At 53.1% G+C, this 11,142-nt stretch overlaps 1 protein-coding gene across 1 annotated transcript in view; it reads left to right on the top strand.

Annotated features, from left to right (window-relative positions):
- Positions 1–7,738: 7,738 nt before the first annotated feature.
- TMEM119 (transmembrane protein 119) overlaps positions 7,739–11,142 on the top strand; it is a 5,158-nt gene continuing 1,754 nt past the window's right edge. The window contains exon 1 of the mRNA XM_039861837.1: positions 7,739–7,847. The gene's annotated coding sequence lies outside the window, so the exon portion shown is untranslated. The remainder of the gene's footprint in view (positions 7,848–11,142) is intronic.

The following is an 11,142-nucleotide window of genomic DNA, read 5'->3' on the forward strand; positions in this document are numbered from 1 at the left end:
TGCTAAACTCTCCGTCTTTTGGCCTAAAATTAGCTCACAAATTCCTTGGCTGCTTGGCTGGTGCTTCCAAACCTACAATTCAAACCAGATGTTACCAGCTGTTGGGGCCCATCCCCCCTGGCCAGCGCCCGCTAGTGCGTCCTGACTCAGGGAGACGGGACTCAGCCAGGGGCGATCGACCTGCCGCACGCATGCGCGCACCCCATGTACGCAGGAGCCCAGGCTGGGCAGCGGGATGAGGGATGGGGGATGGGGGATGGGGATGGGGATGGAGGCTGGGGATGGGGGATGAGGGGTGGGGGTAGGGGTCGGAGGATGGGTGCCTACTCCTCCTAGGATGAGGGGCGTCCCTCGTTGACCTGTTTGCTGGCAGGCGGGGCCTGGGGTGGCTATTTGCTCTACCCTTTAACATCCAGTAACATTATGGAGCATCTGCTGTATGTCAAGCCAATTGTTTGCTGCTGTCCAGATGGTACCACAGATTCTCAGTCCCAGGTGTCACTTGTGTTGTTGTTATTATTATTTGGTGCCAGGTGCCGAGGTCCATTGCCTAACTCAGGGATGAGGGTGTTATTATTACCCCCATTTTACAGATGAGAAAACCGAGGCCCAGAGTGATTGAGTAACTTAGTCCAAGGTCGCCCAGCTCTGATGCTGCAGAACACAGAGGTCCCTGGATGGAAGGTGATCTTGGCACAACCTGGGGTAGGGGTGGTTACCTCCTTGCCTGTTCCCCCATGTGGCCCTTTCCCTCACGGTAGATGGATCTGGATGTCGTGGAAATTCTGTGAAGTCAGCCCTGGGCCCAGGTGCAAAAGTCTGACTCACTGCAGCTTCCAGGAAGAAGTGGTTCATCAGGAGCCCCCAGCAGCCAACCCTCTGGTTCCCGCTGAGTCAGAAGCTGGTGGTCTGGGCTGGGGATCTGTATGGCCTTTGTGGAAGATTTATATGGAGTCCCTTCTTTTCTCTAGGGATGGGATCCAGAGGCATCTCTTGGTCAAGGTCCTCAAGAGGAAGGGCGCATGTGTGTGTGCGGATGGGGCATGAAGAGAAGAGGGGCTTAATGCACAGAGGGGAGAAGTGGTGCAGGGTTTCGCACGTGCAGGGGACCACAACTGGCTTCCTTCACTCGTAGTGAAAGCTGTACCCCTGCAAATGCCTGCAGAGTCCCCGTGCGTCCGTGCCTTGGTGCCCTCTGGCTTCATTTCCCCCCATTGTCCCTTCTCTCACTCTGTTCCAGCCATACCAGATGCATCTCTTTTCCACTCCTTGAAAATGCCAGGTACTCTCTGTCTCAGGACCTTTGCACTGGCTCTTCCCTCTGCCTGGAATGCTCTGATCATCCTTGAATGTCACCCTTTCCCTGCTTTAGTTTTTTCCATACCATTTGCCACCATCTGTCCCACCGTATATACATAATTAAGTTATCCTTTTAATTGTCTTCCTTGTCCTACTAGAATGCAAGCTCCATAGGACAGAGGTTTTCATCTGTGTTGTTCTTTTCTGTAGCCCCAGTGCTTAGGAAGTGTCTGGCACATAGTCTGTGTTCAGTAAGTACCTGCTGACAGAAAGAGAGAGGGAGAGAGGAGAGAGAGAGGAGAGAGACAGAGAGAGAGAGAGAGAGAGAGAGAGAGAGAGAGAGAGTGAGAGAGAGAGCAGAGCAGGAGAAATGAGATGACTACTGAGTGTTTGGGTGACCTCAGGGCCCTGAAGTTCAGCTTTCGATCCTCTCCCCAATTTCACTCTTAGCCAGCTCCCCCTCTCTCAAAAATAGGGAGAGAGGTCTCCCCCATTCCAACAGTCTTGCAAAGGAAGTCCAGAAGCTTCACCAGTGCAGAATTCCTTCTTGTTTTGGGGGCGGGGTGGAGTTGGAGCAGGGGTGGTGAGAGTGGGGGCTCCTGGGGAGCGATCTACCCAAGGGGATCCAGGGGGCAGGAGGCAGTTGGCAGAGCAGGAGACTGAGGCCAGGTCGGCGGTGTGGCCGTGTGTGTTTACATTCCCACTCTCAGCGATGGCTTCCATGTTGGGCTAATGTTGGGCCCCTTGCATGGGGCCCCAGGGAATGTAAATGTTTACAAGGCAGTGTGCAGCTGGCCAGGCCACCACCGTCACAGGAAGCCAGAGATCTACTGGCTCTGCACGCCCCCACGCCCCCCAAAAGAAAGGGATGCAGGATTCATTTTTTTTTTTTAGAAAGTTTTTAATGGTGTCGTAACCTCCAGAAAGCACACACACAGCCAAAGTGTGCAGCCAGATGTTTCCATATGTGCCCATGTAACCACCAGCCAGGTCTAGATACTGTGCATTTTCACCCCAGAAGTCTCTCTTGTGCCTCTTTCCAGTCAATACCCACCAAGGGTGACTGCTTTTCGGACTTCTGTCCTCATAGCTTAGTTGTGCTTTTGTTCTAGAATGATGTAAATGGAATCACCCAGTGTGTGTTCCCTTGGGTCTGGTTCTTTCACTCGGGGTGTCTATGAGATTCACTCAAATTGTTGTAGGTCTCACATCTCTTCCTTTCACTGCTGAGAAGTGTTCCACTAACTGGACATACCGCAGTCTGTTCATCCAGTCTTCTGTGGGTAGACATTTGGGTTGGTTCCAGTTTCATTTTTTTTTTTTTCTGGTATGGATAAAGCATCTATGTACATTTTTTGCGTTTCTGTGGATTTGTGTTTTTATTTCTCTTCGGTAAAGACCTGGGAGTGAGATTGTTGGGTCATCCGGGAAGTGCCTGGTTAACTTTATAAAAACCGCCAGACTGGGTTCTAAAGTGGCTGTGCTGTTTTTCTCTCCCATGAGTAGTGAGCGAGCATCTGGTTGTTTGCTGGGGTAGGCAAACGAATGAAAACAGGTGGAAAACTTACTTAGAATCACAAAACGACAGAGCTTGGAGGAGCCTCTGCTGACCCTTCCTGGTACAGGAAGGGAAACTGAGACTTGGGTCCCACAGTGCACGAGGGCCTGAGCCGGGAGCTAATATAAATCTCCCAGTTTCAAAGCTCTAACTACTCCCTGGTGAGAACAGATCAGCACCTGGTCTAATTTCCCTGGAGGAGGCCTTATGCTAGGCCCTTTCTCACTTCAGGGCCTTTTCACTTGCTGTTCACGTGGCCCAGGAAGCTCTTCCTCCTGCTTTTTGAGTGTCTGGTTCCTCTTCTTCTATAGGCATCAGTTCAGACACCTCTTTGGAAAGGCCGTTTCTGACCACGATTGCTAACACAGCTGCCTAAGCATCTGCCCTCACCCCTTCCAAACTACTTCCTGTCTCCTTATCCTTTTTATCTCCTTGATAGCATTTCACAATGCTGGGTTATCTTCCCAATTTGCCAGTTGATTTGTTTCTCGTGTATTGCCCCTACTGGAAGGTCCCTGAGTCAGGAAACTGGTCTCTCCTGTTTCCACACAGGAGCCGGTGCAGAGCAAAAATAATGTCATCTTAACCCCACCCTGTGCCTTGGTTTCCCCATCTGTAACATGGGCAGTTTGGATGAGAGTCGTTCAGCCAGGGGATGGGCATTTACTGAGCACTACTGTGTTTCAGGTGCTGGTGCTGACAGAGACACAGGTAAATAGGCCCTTACAGCCCAGGGTGCTCTGTGCTCTGAGTGGAGAGCCTGGGGTTGCAGGAGCATCAAGGAAGCGACTGATCTCCCTCCCCAGAGGCTGGGGTTCAGGAAGGGCTTCCTGGAGGCAGTGATGACTGAGCCACAAGATGCACAGGGGTTGGTTAGACGGTGGGGGGTGGAGAGTGGAAGATGGTGCTTCTGTCAGAGGGAACGGTCTGAGCGAAGGTGTGGCAGTGTCTGTCTTGTTTATCACTCTCTCCGTGCCTGGCGTGGTGCCTGGCACATATCAGTGCTCGACTGGGGAAGAGCTGGGAAATAAGTGAGCATCTCGAGTTTACACATGGGGAAACTGAAGCCCCGAGAGGTTTCACAGCACACCTAGAGCTCTGGCCTGCCTGGATGAGGCCCGTTCTGCCTCCTTGGAGCACCCAACAGGAGGCCGCTCCATGTGTGTCCCTCTGAATGCCAGGCTTGTGGGGCCGCAACCCTGGCCTCTCTAGCCACATGAAAGGTTTGGGCTATTTTTTCCCAGAACGCAGGCCCCAGTGATCCCAGAAGCTGTGTAATTAGAATGGGTTCTGAGCACATGAGAGGCTGGAGCTGGGGGCTGTGGTGGGCCAGGCAGCCTGTCCCAGGCTCAACTGGGGAGGATCCTGGTAGAGACTCGAAGCAAGTGGGTTTTGCCCTCATCCTCCCTGCCTTTTTGGCCATGGCTACTCAGCAGGGTGGGGGGCGTGGCTGCTAATTGCATGGTGGGTGCAGGGTGGGGCCTCTGCATGGCTTCAAGGTTGGGCAGAGAGCCCATTGCTCATTGCCTCTGAAATTACAGGCTACAAACAAGTGTCCCAGCCCGCTCCATGTCACAGGCCTGCCCATACCCCTTGGAGCCATGGCAGTACAAGCCATGGGGATCCTCCGGGCCAGGCGACACAAAAGCTCCTGGAACTGAAGAATGTGGAATGTGAGACCCTCGGGATGGATGAGTTCTGGATGGAGCAAACTCTCAGAGCATTCATTAGGTTGTCAAAACCTGGGAATGCAACAGTGGAGGTCGGTCATTCACACATCAACAGTATTTATTGAGTAGCTACTTTGTTCTAGGTACTGTTCTAGATCCTGGAGTTATGCCAGTGCACAAAACAGGCAAAGCTCCTGGTCCCCATGGACCTGGCTCATCTTCTCTTACTCGATAATAATCATCTTCAGGAACTGCTCTGAAGGTGCTGGGTTCCCACCTACCTCGGGGCTTTTGCACGTGCTGTGCTCACCGCTAGGAATTCTCTTGCATCCTTTTTCCCCTGAATACCTCCTTCTTATCCTCATGAGCGGCTCTACTATCCCCTCCTCATGGAGGCCCCCATGAGCTTCAGGACCAGACTGGACCTCCAGACTAGGCTCCCACAGTTCCTGAACTCGCCCATCCCACTTCTTAGCCCAGTTTGCAGTTTGATATTTACTTGTTTGTTTACTTATTGCAAGTCTCCCCTCTACTCCATAAGTGCTGTGCCTATGTTTGTTCATCACTAACTCCCAGGGCCTGACTGGGCTGGATATAAAGTGAATGCTCAAAAAAATAATTGTAGAATGAATGAAATGTAGAAGTTTAGAGTGTTGGAAACTTGGTGCTGGAAGGCTTGTGGCAGACATCTAGTCCAACCCGACATTTAGCCGTGGCCCAGAGAGGGGCAGTGATTTGCCCCGCCACCCACAATTGATGTGCAAGCTGGGGCTGGAACTCAGGGATCCTTTTTCCTCCCATTGGTGACTGACATCGTTGCTGTACAGTCTTCAGATAGTGAGTTGGGATGTTTGGGTGAAGGAGAGCACGTGTCTTTGTGTGCGTGTGTCCGTCGACATGGTCTGATAGCCTTTTAATGGAGCAGACGGGAGTAGTACAGGGATCCCACTGTGGGGGATGGAGGGTCACGGGCTTGGCAGTTTCATTTTCAGATAAAACACAGGGCTGGTGAAGAAGAAAGGGCTCTAATTCCCTACAGGTCATGCTGCTGTAAACCTCAGTTTCTACATCTGTCAAATGGTCTTTGTTTATTCATTCATATCTCCTCGAGCACTTACCACCTGCACAGTGGCAGGCTCAAGTGCTTTGGAGGGTGGATGATTCTAGCTCCCCAGGAAACAAGTAATAATATTCAACCACAGTGTGGGAGACAGAATAATGCCCCTCCCCTGGAGAAGTCCACATCCCTGTCTCTGAAACCTGAGAACATGAATAGGTCTGTCACCTGACATGGCAAAAGCCATTTGCAGATGTGAGTAAATTAAGGCTTTTAGATGGGGAAATTATCCTGGATTATCTGGTTGGGCCCAGTGTCATCACAAGGGTTCCTAAAAGTGGGAAAGGGATTGGAAGAGAGAACCAGAGAGCCGGCGGCATGACAAGGACTCAGCCCACTGCAGCCAGCTGTGGAGATGGAGGAAGAGCCCTATCAGCAGAGGAATGCAGGTGGCTTCTAGAAGCTTGAAAAGGCAAAGAAACGGATTCCTCCCCCCTGAAGATACCAGGAGGAAGGCAGCCCTACCGACACCTTGATTTTAACCCAGTGAGACCCATTGCTGACTTCTGGCTGCCAGGACTAAATGTGTATTGTTTGAAGCCATTATGTGTGTGGTAATTTGTTACAGCAGCATTTGGAAACTCATACACTTGGACTCTGGCCAGTGCTTTCATGTTGCCGAGCACACTCACGCCGTTCATTGCCTCTGATTTTTCCCAGCAGCCTTGTGAACCTTGTCTTCTTAAAGATGACCAAACAGAGGGTCTGTGTGGGGCAGGAAATGGTGGAGGCAGGATTTAAACCCCGGTCTGTCTGCCTCTGGGTCTGGGGCTCCTTGTAGGGGCTTCTCTGCCCCCAAAGGAGGGTCGCAGAATGGGACCTTGCCTTAGGTTGGATGAATGACACCAGCTCCTGCTGACTTCCCCAGCCTTCATTACCTGCTCCTCCCTTTTGTTCACTTCTTGCTCCAGCCGAATTTACGTACTGTGCCTAGTCCGTGTGTGGCATTCCCAGCCCCTCTGCTTTATCCGTGCTGGTCCATCCACCTGGGACGTCTCCCCAGGAGCTCCTCTTGTTCAGACCCTGCTAGTTCACGGCCACATCTTCTAGGGCCACTTCTCTGCCTCTTTCTCTCAGTGGATCTCTCTTTGCCTTGGGTACCCCTTCCTCCTCCCCCAAGCCCTTGGTCTGGCCTCTCTCCTGCCACAGACCCATTTCTGTTTTGTAAAAAAGTAATGTCCTTCTCCCTGGAAGTCTGCAAGCTCTGTGAGTGTTGGGTTGTGTCTGGTTTAACTCTGAAACCTGCTTGGCACAGTGCCTGGTGCACTATAGAGTTTGTTAAGACATTTATAAAACTAACTTGGTGAATGAGTGAATGAATGAATGAGTGCATGAATGAATGAATGCAAGGGGCCACTGACTCTCTGGATTCCTTGGGTGAGCCAGAGGGCCTGTTCCAGGGCCACACCCGACTTACCTCGGTTCCCTGGTCGAGCCACTTGCACTTACCCCGCCTCGCTTTCCCCATCTGCGAAATAGGACCAGGCTCCTGCTGTAGTCACTCCGTTTGGGGTACTGTGAGGCCACTGATCTCAGAAATTCAGAGCCAGGGGGAGCCCAGGAGGCTCTCCCTCCGGCCCTGCGAATGGGGAAACTGAGGCCTGGAGGAGGGGAGGGCCTGACAGGGCTAGACAGTGAGTGCCAAAACTCGCTCCCCGCGCCAGCCCCCGGCCTCCGTCAGGCCTCCGCTCACGCTCTCCCCGCCCCCCCACACCCCAGCTCCCACTCTGTACCCCCAGCCTCTATGGAAAACCTGAGTCACAGCTGGAACCAAGGACGGGGAATTTTCCTTTTCACTTCCAGGGGCCTCTGAACCTCCCTGACCTGTCTTCTTTGGAAGGAGGGAAGGACCCCAGCTCTCTGTTTTTCGGCGGGACACTCTGGGTCAGCCCCGTCGGCCCCAGCCAGCCCTGGGGACTTGCAGTTAGGGAGGAAGTACCCCATCTGGGCTTCCCTGGAGTGTGGAGGGGGCGCCTGCGGGAGGGTGAGCCAGAGGGGATGTGTGTGGCCCAGTGCAGCCCCGCCCATCCCCTGTCCCCACCCCAAACCCCTTAATGAAATCAAGCTGGCCCCGCAGCCAGCGAGGGAGGGAGGGGGCGGGAGGAGGGTGGGGCGGCCAGCCCAGAGCGCGCCGGGCACCACACCGACTCTCTCTCGCTCCACCTGGCGGGAGCACCAGGCCTGTGTACGTGCAGAGGGACTGGTGAGTCCTGGGGTCCTCTCGTCTGTCCGGGAAGCCTGGGATGTTTTGGAGTTTAGGGACCGGGAACCAGCAGGAGCCCTTTGGGGGATATCTCTAAGTGTGTGTGAGTTATGAGGGTGTGCTGGATGCTGTGTACGGGTGTGATCTGTGCTAAGGGTGAGGGGGTCCGAATGTGTGTGTGCCTCCTGTGTGCCCCGTGAGCTGCTTGCTGGCCGGAGTGCTGTGTGTGTGCCATTGTGGCCTGGCGATAGGGGAATGTGTTGTTCTTGAAAGTGGACACCAGGGTAGTTGCTCCCAGGGTCAGCGGGAGGGTGGTGTGGACTGGGACTGCTCTGTCTTGGGGGAGATTCATGGTGTGACAAGGGGCCGTGTATGTACACGTGTTGTCTGAGAAGCAGCCCGTTTTGTGTCCATGTGTGTTCTCTGTGTATTTGCTGGTGGGCTGCGTGAGCTCTCTGGGGCGTCTGGGTGTTGTGTGTCCGTAAATGTATTGTGGATCCACGCTGCCGCCGCCGCCACTACTGCTGCTGCTGCTGCTGCTGCTGTGTGTGTGTGTGTGTGTATGTGTGTGTAGGTTTTGAACCCTTGAGCCCCATGTCCATCCCCAGGCCTCCCCTCCGAGGGGCCCCAGTCCCTGTCCTCGGCTGCCCCAGAGTAGGGGGTGCAGTGCTTCAGCCAGACCCTCCTCCCCCAAACGCCGCTAATTGAAGCCAGGTTTTTGTGGGTCGCCCTTCCCCCTTTGCTTACCAGTCTCTGGGTGGGGGTGGAGCAGCTGCTCTGGCCCCTCGGACTTTGGTCTTGGGGTACCTCGGCTTTAGGGTTGGATTCTCATCGCCTGCATATTCCTGACCTCGACTGCGGCCATCACATTTTAAAACAATAAACTGAGCGAGATGGGCTCTAAAGAGAGGCCCTACTCCAAGCTGGGTGGCCTGGTTGATCATGTGGCACCTACTAATTGACACCTACTACGTGCCAGGTACTGCTACTCCTGACAATAGTCCAGGGAGGTGGCCCTTAGTTCCATTGTACAGATGTGGAAACTGAGGCCCAGAGAAGTGACATGCCTGGCTCCAGGACACAAAGCTAGAAAGTGACATCTGGTGGGCTATTCTAAGTGGCCCTTCAGTTCAGGGCTCCACCATGACTAGCTGTGGGCCCTAGGCAAGCCATTCTCGGTCTTGACCGAGTTTCCTCTGGGTAAAACGAGATGCATTGTCCTGAACCCAGCTCCTAATGGCCTGTGAGTTCCTGAGTCTTGGAAAAATTTAGGACCCAGGTAGGAGGAGGTGGGTCAGCTGATGGACAGATGACCATTTCCGAGCTGTCCAGGCTAGATGGGAAAGTGAAGCCCACTAGTGAAGCCCAGAGAGGCAATGGGGCTCATTGTGCAGAGTCACACAGCCATTTCCTGCAAGGCCTGGCTGGCTTCTCACACTTTGCTCCTCATACTCTGGGGTTGAGCTGGGGTCTCGGCCTTTAAGAGCCAGAGATAGTTTGTGGGGCCTCTTTCTTCATCCTCTGCTCCTTGACCCTAAGGCTTCAGGGAGAGGGAGCCCTTTCCTCCGTCCAGCTCTCAGCTGTGCACATGCATATGAGAGTGTGTGTGTGCACGTGTGTGTGTGTGGTTCTGGGTTCCTCAGTAGTCAGTGCCGAGGAGATTTCACCCAACAAGGTAAAAAAGTTAATCTGTTCATGGAGGGTGGGGGGACAATGAGCAAATGTACATGTCAGGTGAGGACGGTCATTTGTGGCCTTTGTGTGAAATGCTGGCTGACCCTAGGGCTCTGCCGGGGGAGGAATCTGGCCATTCCTGAATGCCATCTTTCCTTGGTGAGTGGCTACTCTGTGCCAGGCAAGACTTGTGGTCACCTCCCCACCCTGTGCCCCCAATTTACGGATGGAAAGAGTGAGGCCCAGAAGGGCCAGATGGTGGAGCTAGACTGAGATGGAGTCAGGATTCGAATCCAGCCTGACCAGCCTCACCACTCCACTGCCTGCAGAATTCAGTGACGGAACATTATAGTCAGCCCCTGGGGAAAGTCCCCTGGTCTTCAGCCACCACTGGCCTGTAGTTTTGATCTGTGGTGAGAAGCTTCAGCTGCACCATGAGAGGCCTGTCCTGGGACTTGACTGGAGGAGGAAGGCAGGGTGGGGACTGATGAGACAAAGACTCTAGGATAAAAGCTGTCTGTAGGAACCTTTGCCAGCTAGTGCCAGAAAGTCAAGGGGCCGGGAAGGCAAGTTCATGTAGTATCTTCAGATCTTTGTTTTAGTTGAGATGTCAACCAGGGGGCATGAGGCCAGCTCCAGGCACGAGAGTGAATGAGAGAGAGAGAGAGAGAGAGAGAGAAGTATTGGCCTTGTAGCTTTTGGAGTCACACAGAAGAAGGTTCAAATTCTAGCTCTTACACTTATCATCTGTGTGTCCATGGGCAAATCACTGTCCATCTCTGAACCTCAGTTTCCTCCTCTGAAAAATGGAGACAATGATAGCACTGGCTTCTGTAGGATTCTATAGGATTGCATCCACCAAAGGGCTCAGATTAGTGACTCGTGATAAAAGTACAGAATGACCGGTTCATTTAAAATGAACCCCTGAGTAGTGTTGCCTTTTTTTATGTTCTGGAATTACCTCCCCCCGCCACCTGAGCCGGTTTATCCAAATTCATATCAGTACAATTAATTTCAGTCAATGACAATTGGAAGGCCCTAGGTCACTTAGAACAAGCCATTCAATGGCTGAGCATCATTCCTACCTCATCTCCTGAATCCCCAAATCACTACGAGATTGGTACTGTTGCTTGTTTTATGGATCAGGGCTTGAAGCCTGGGCATTCAAGGGGACCTGCAGTCAAAGTGTTGGGAGCCTAACTTCCTCCTCCAGCTCAGAAACTTGCTGTGTGGCTTTGCTTTGCCCATCCATTGCCTTCTCTGGGACTCCGCCTCCCCATTTCAGTCTCCTGAGAAAGGTCCTCAGACATGGCATCCTAAGACTTTTCCATCTTGGAGCTTCTAGACTCACACAGTGTCAGGAGCCTGGGCCCTCCACTGGGTCAGGTGGGATTTTCAGGGGTTGTCCTGGGGGGCACAGAAAGGGGTCCCTGGGTTTATCCGAGTGCCCAGCCCCACTCAGGCTGGCTGGGAGTAGTGTTTTAGAAGCTAGGCTTCTAAATCCATGGACAGTGATTTGTCCATGGACACACAGATGGTAAGTGTCAGAGCTAGGATTTGAACCTTCTTCTGTGTGACTCCAAGAGCTCGCTCGTTCTCTCTCTCTCTCTCTCTCTCTCTT

Source organism: Pteropus medius, unplaced genomic scaffold, assembly GCF_902729225.1.
Source record: "Pteropus medius unplaced genomic scaffold, Ma_sr-lr_union100, whole genome shotgun sequence".
NCBI lineage: Eukaryota > Metazoa > Chordata > Mammalia > Chiroptera > Pteropodidae > Pteropus > Pteropus medius.